Source organism: Panthera pardus, unplaced genomic scaffold (assembly GCF_024362965.1).
Source record: "Panthera pardus isolate Hobbes unplaced genomic scaffold, ASM2436296v1 HiC_scaffold_26, whole genome shotgun sequence".
Taxonomy (NCBI): Eukaryota; Metazoa; Chordata; class Mammalia; order Carnivora; family Felidae; genus Panthera; species Panthera pardus.
In genome coordinates, this window is record NW_026526832.1 from 18,425,574 (window position 1) to 18,432,509 (window position 6,936).

Below are 6,936 nucleotides of genomic sequence, written 5' to 3' on the forward strand. Positions count from 1 at the left end.
GACAAAAAACACTGGGAAGATAAGTAATGTTTGGCTTCTGACATCCACGACAGAATTTTTTTTTCAGCCAGACAGTAGTCTTGAAAGTCCATCATTGTTAGGAAATGGGGTATTCTAGATGTCTGTAACTTCCTCTTTAAAAGATATCAAGAAGTACGCCTGCTGGTAGAGCTTTACTTCAGGAAGAAAACCGAGGAGAAAGCCCCGCTCTTAGGTTTGGAAAATATTGGGGAGGAGGCAAGAGAGGAAGGAGGTGTGGAAGGAAGTCAGGTGTGTGTCCTAATCATCCATCTTGCAAGTCCCAAGTGGAGGTGTGTTTGATGGGGGAAGGGGTGGTGGTTTCTCAGGCCCTGAGAGGCGATTTCTGTACATATCTCTCGAGAGGTCGTCACACCAAAGTACACTTCAGTGTGGTTAGGCACAGAGAAGGTTAGAATTTAGCCTTCTCTCTTGGAGTTGTGAGTTCGAGCCCCATGTTGGGTAAATGTCACCTTCTCAAGCCACTCTGGTTCCCATATGGTGTTAAAATGATGGCAACACTAGAGCTTTAGCTGTGGCTTTTGCATAAGAAACTAACCAGAAGCGGATAGTTTGAAAGCCTAAGATTAAAAAAAAAAAAAAAAAATGCATTGAACAACAAGCATTGACAAAGTCCTGTCATTTAACAGCTATTTCCTAGTAAAATGCTTGGGCCCCAGAACAGCAGGAAGTAGACTACGAACCCCCTGAAGCTCCCAATGCCCATTTCAAGCATAGCTTGAGGGGTGATGGACCAGGAAGAACCTCCCGGAAGGAAAAGCCCAGAGACAGACAGTGAACGAAAAGAATTCTTCCCAATGAACAGAAAAGGGGCTGCCGGAGGGGGCTAACCAAGAATTTAACTCCACTGCTCAGGAGGGAGGTCTTTACTCCTCCAGCCTATTAGCACTGGGTGCTTGCTACAAACCAGGGCCTGATGTGATCCCATGCTTCCCTTTTCTGAATGGAGGTCTTCGCTGCAATTACCACGTCCCCCTTCCACCTGGTGTAGGGTGGTGTCTTTGAGCTTATTGTTTTCGCGTCAAGCTAAACTTGAAGCCCACGGAGAGGACTGCACATCGCCTGATAATCCTGGGCTCGGATCCGCATGAGGTTTTGGGATGGTCTCCCCTGGGAGGGGAGGAGAATTCAGTACATGGGAAGAGGGGAGCACATGAATTTTGGGGTGGCCAAAGGGCCGACTCCAGCAGAAACAGCTAGTTGTTTACTCCAGTATCCATTCTCCCCTTTCTCCTTACGAACATAACCCCTCGTTTTATTACTAAGACTGTATCTCAGACTCCCTTGCAGCTACCTAGCTCTGGCCTCAGGATTGTAAGTTCTAGCTAATAAAATAGAAACAGAAGCGTCCTAAGATTTTTCAGGGAAGGAGTCAAAATAAAAGGGGCCATTCCTCTATCCTGCTTCTTGGAAAGCAAATGTAATGGCCTGGGGTTGCTGAAAATTGGGTCATGGGATTTAGGGTCACACTTGGGGATCGGACAAGAAAGAACGGCGGGAGGGCCCTGGCCCCTGACAACCTCATGGAACCATGAGACGAGCCCTTAAACTCCAGCTCCAGACTTTTATAGGAGAGAATAAAACCCGGTGTGTTTAAGGTTCTGTTCGTTTGGATTTTCTGTCACAGGCAGCTGAAAGGAATCCTAACTGATCTATCTCTAGGGTGGGCTTTGAGCAGGAGGCTAACATAATCCGTCTGGGGGTAGGGCCCCAGAACCTGCAGCAGCAGGAAGCAGAGTGTTGAACATACAAAAGCAGTCTGGGCAGCAGCGTGGGGGTAGGGGAGGTGGCCGCAGTTGTCGCCGGGGAGGGGTGATGGGGCGGGGACCAGGATGGCGGCAGTGGGGCTGGATAGAACATTCAGATTTGAAACATAGTTAGGAGGTGAGGCAGTGCCCTGCACTGAGACGGGCGGTGAGGCAGAGATGAGGGTCATGGGCAGGAAGAGGGAAGCAAAGAAAATGGCACGTCCAAGGAGCAGTTAGCGGTGCTGGCTGCTGTGCAGTGGGCAAGGAGATGCAGGCTGTGATGTGTGGGATTTGGTCACAGGGTAGTGGTGTCAGGGCCGTGGGGGTGGCAGCCAGCTGCAGGGGGTGAGTTGGGGAGGAAGTGGCTCAGCGAGTGGAGAGAACTCCTCCGAGGCTCTCCTTGACTAGGAAGCTAAAACTGGAGGAGGGGTCTAGGAAGGTTCTTGGCATTTTTTTTTTTTTTTTTTTTTTTTTTTTTTTTTTAGAGAGAGAGAGAAAGAGAGAGTGTGTGTGCAGAAGCTGGGGAAGAGCAGAGGGAAAAGGAGAGAGAGAATCTCAATCAGGCTCCATGCCCAGCGCAGAGCCGGACATGAGGCTTGATCTCACGACCATGAGGTCATGACCTGAGCCGAAATCAAGAGTCAGACGCTTAACCGACTGAGTCACCCAGATGCCCCTGGTTCTTGGCACTTTTAAGATGGGTGAGACTTAACCTCGCTGAACGCTGATGGGAAAGGAAGGGCCCCTTGGAGAGGTAAAGGTCCAGGACAGAATAGGAAGGGGAGGACACTGGCTCACGAGGTTCCCCAAGCACAAGGACCATGTAAGACCCGGAGCTGACACTACAGGGAGCCTGGGGCTTCTCTGTGAAAGCAGGCAGAGGAGGGAAGGTGGCAGGCAGGCTGTCAATTTAACAATGGCAGGGCGAGGAGATCCCCTATGGATGGCCCACACGCCTTCTGCCAAGTGGCCGTGATGTCATCCGTGGTAAGTGCGGTGGTAGGAGAAGATTTGGGAGAGACAGGAGGCAGCGTGAGCACCCCTTCTGGGAAACAAGAGAGAGAACTGGCCAGGAGCACAAAGGGTCGAGGCTCCGGCCAGGCTGGAGCCATGAACTGGTGGTGGCACCAATCTGCAAGCCTGGCTGGTTTTCTCCAGAAGGAAATCCCGAATCTGGGAGCTGCGGGCCCGGCTTCGCACTCAGCAGAGCGTGTGCACCTGCAAATCCCGGACCCTCCTCGAATTAACGCGCCTCCCCACCCAGCTCCTCCGCTTGCCCTCTTGCTCCTCTGGTTTTTATTCCTGCGACCAGAGGTCTTGGATCCCCAGGAGCACCTTCTTGCCTCTCTGACCTCACTGCAAGCTCTGGCCGTCTCCTGGGCTGTGGGCAGGGCCTCCTCAGGGACCCCCCCTGTCTCGGCTTCCTTTCTCCCCTTCACTGCCCACCCCTGTCCTGCATTCTAATGCATTCAACTTCTGAGTGTGACTGTCACTGTGTCACTCCCCATTCAAAACCACTCTGCAGCTCCCCATACTTCAAAATAAAAGCTCTCATTTCCGCTGACTTTTGGGATCTTGGCTTGAAAGCCCCTAGTTCTGGGAAGCTTCCCTAGACTAGGGAAAGTGTCAGTGGTCCCTGCACCTGCGACACCTTATAAGTCTTCTCTAAGACACTCCATAATTACTTGATCCTCCCCTCATTGACGATGGCAAGGAGTGTGAGCGCGTGTGCGTGCACGTGTGTGCACAGGCACGTGCTCCCTTATCACCTCTATCTCCCCAGCGTGAGCACATTGCCTGCCTGATGACCGATAAAAAGAACCGAGCCTGTCAGTAAGGCCCTGGGGGTCTCAGGTTAAATTTCCATCACCCCATAAGTCAATCCATGCTCCAGATACTGGGGACTCCTTTCCAGTCCCCGAAGTTGCCCCCCACTTTCCTCCCTCACCAGGAGTCTTTGCTCCAACTGCTCCCTCTCGTACAGACATGCCCTCCTTCTGGCCCAGGGCCCTCCCACTGCGGATTCTTCTCTGAAACCCCCACCCGCCACAGGCTGAACCCCAGAACGTCAGCTCCTGGAATGCCTGCCTTCGTCAACACTTCACCCCCACCAGACTCGAACCTTGAGGGAAGCTTCCAGTTGGTAGTTAATCGATAACACATGAACAATGAAAACGTTTGCCTGTGAAGCCAAGAGCCATCTTCTACAAAACACTCGTCTAACTAGTGTCCTATGCAACTCTGTCCCCGATAGTGACTTTCATGGTGCCGCACACTTAGTAGGGACACTAATATATATATATATACTAATATATATATATATATATATATATATATATATATACTAATATATATATATATATATATATATATATATATATATATAACTAATATACTAATAAATATATCCTTAAATGCAGATGATATTTTCTCCCTCATATGTGTAGGAATATGGTGGCGACAGTCTCCACCTACGCATTCATTTTGAAAATTAATTTAAACGCAGGTGTCCCGTGTTTACAACGTGAAAAGGATGTCTGTTTTCATCAGGGAACAAAGTCTGTCTTTTCAGGTTTATTCCATCTTTACTTGGGAAACAAACGCATGCCTTGTGCAGCGGATCAAGGTAGTGACTGTATTCACCAGTATACCAGACACACCACTGCGTAAGGGAAAAGGAATTTCTCCCAGAGCTGATAATTTCCAACACGTTCAGTAACGTTTGTCTCTCGGGCTTCTGAACGAGACCATGAATGTGTAGGTGCCTGAAATCTACAAAACACTAAAATAAGGGGGAAACTATATTGCTATCCATATATATGAGCTTATTTTCTGTGCTGATGTTTCAGGATGGTTTTTTTAGTTCAGAAAACGGACTCATTGGGATTCTGAAAAGTACTGCCTAGCTATAAATCCATGGAGACAGAAAGCAGATTGGTGCTTGCCAGGAACGGGGGGGTGGGGGGGGGGGGAAACAGGGAGCAATTGCTTGATGGGTCAGGGTTTCCTTTTGGGCTGATGAAATGTTTTGGAACTAGACAGGAATCCGTGTTGCACAACACGGTGAAGGTACTACATGCAACTGAATTGTTCACTCTAAAAGGGTTACTTTTAGGGGCGCCTGGGTGGCTCAGTCAGTTAAGCGGCCGACTTCAGCTCAGGTCATGATTTCACGGTCCGCGAGTTCGAGCCCTGTGTTGGGCTCTGGGCTGATGGCTCAGAACCTGGAGCCTGTTTCAGATTCTGTGTCTCCCTCTCTCTGACCCTCTCCCGTTCGTGCTCTGTCTCTCTCTGTCTCAAAAATAAATAAATGTTAAAAAAAAATTTTTTTTTTAAATAAAAGGGTTACTTTTAGGGGCGCTTGGGTGGCTCTGTCGGTTAAGCATCCGACTTCGGCTCTGGTCACGATCTCAGGGTTTGTGAGCTCAAGCCCCACGTCGGCCTCGGTGCTGACAGCTCAGAGCCTGGAGCCTGTTTCCGATCCTATGTCTCCCTCTCTCCCTCTGCCCCTCCCCCACTCATGCTCTGTGAAAAATGAACAAACTATTAAAAAAATTTGTTTAATAAAAGGGTTACTTTTAGGTTATGTGGACTCCACTTTAATACAAAAGTCACATATCACTTACATAATACTGAATATTTTTCTGAAGGTCCTACAAGAGAAGGCAGTGCTGTATTCTAGAACAGCCCCAGATGGAAGGCTCCGCAGCACCCTGTGCCTCACCTCTGGATAAGGAATGGGGTCCCGCCGTGTACAAGCAGGGCCACGTCCTCAAAGCGTCCTCGGAGACACGCTGCAGAGCACCGGTACAGATGCCACTACAAACCAGGCCAAACGCTGCTGAGGGTTTGCATTTTCATCTGTTTCTCCTTTGGCTGACACTGGGGCTTGTTAAGGTGTTTAGTTTGATTAAGGAGTTTTCTAGCTCCAGAGGTGGAGCCCAAAGCAGATTTTATTTTTTTCCTTTAAACGAGTGGAATTTTCCAGCGGCAACAACCCACAGACGGTGGATCAAGCCCCGGACACTTTGCTGGGCCATCTGTCCACCAGCGCCCAGAGGAGAGGAAGGGGGAGGAGCCTGCCCACGGGGCAGAGTCGTGGGCTAACAGTTTGTCTCCACTTGGGGCAGGTTCTGCAAAGGCAACGACTGACTGTAAAAGGGGTGGGTGGACTTGTCCTAACAGCTCACGGTTTCTCAGGAAACAGTCCTTTCATTGTCTTGTCCAAGGAGGAACCTTCTGCCAGGATGTAAGAACAGCGTCGCGCATCAGGAGTGAGGCGGACCCGGAGGGGAGGCTATCAGCCCTCCTCCTTGCTGGGGCCCTGGGCCAGCGAGGCCTGAGCTGCCTGTGCACAAATATCCCATCCGTCCTTTAAATGCGTGGGGCCCAAAAGGGAAATCACACCTTTCCATTTCAAGCATGGCACTGGAGCCCAGAGCCCAGTGGCTGAACTATAATCAGATTGCCTTAGTCAACTTTATAACCAAGGTCTATGGATTTTAACCACTTATGTCTCCTCCTGATTTTAGCACTTCGTACCTTGTCACATGCCTTCACATACAGGGTGTCATTCAGTAGCCCAAGAGACAAATGCTGCCGAACGTCTTGGAAAATACTGGCTCCGGAAAAATTCCTTCTCTCTCACGTAGTGGCAGTGCAATGAACAAAGAAAGCCTGGTGACAAAGTTCTGTGCACCTGGGGAACTCTAGGTCCAACAAAAGAGGGGAGTCCCAGGAATCTCTCGCCAACACATCCTTCCTCTACCTAACCCTTGAAACTCCAACTTTGTTGGAGATGTCATCAGTACAGTTTGCCATAACCCAGGCCACTCCAACGGGTTTGGACCAGGATAGCCTAGACTTAGCAGTGACTGAAAAGTTCCCTGACAGAGGTAGGTCTAGGGACCCAACCGTGGCAGCCCCTTTTGGTTTTTCTCAAAACAAAAACAAAAACAAAAAACAAACAAGAGACTGAAGATCTGTCCGGATGCTTTTAAGGCATTTAGAGGCGCCCAAAGAGGCAGGACTGCTTACGACTCCATCTCCTAAGTGCCCGGCAATCATCGACCTCTCTAATTGCCATGTGGGCGAAGAGGTAGAATTTAAACGAAGTAGATTTCCAAGTGTTATTGAAAGATGAAAGGTG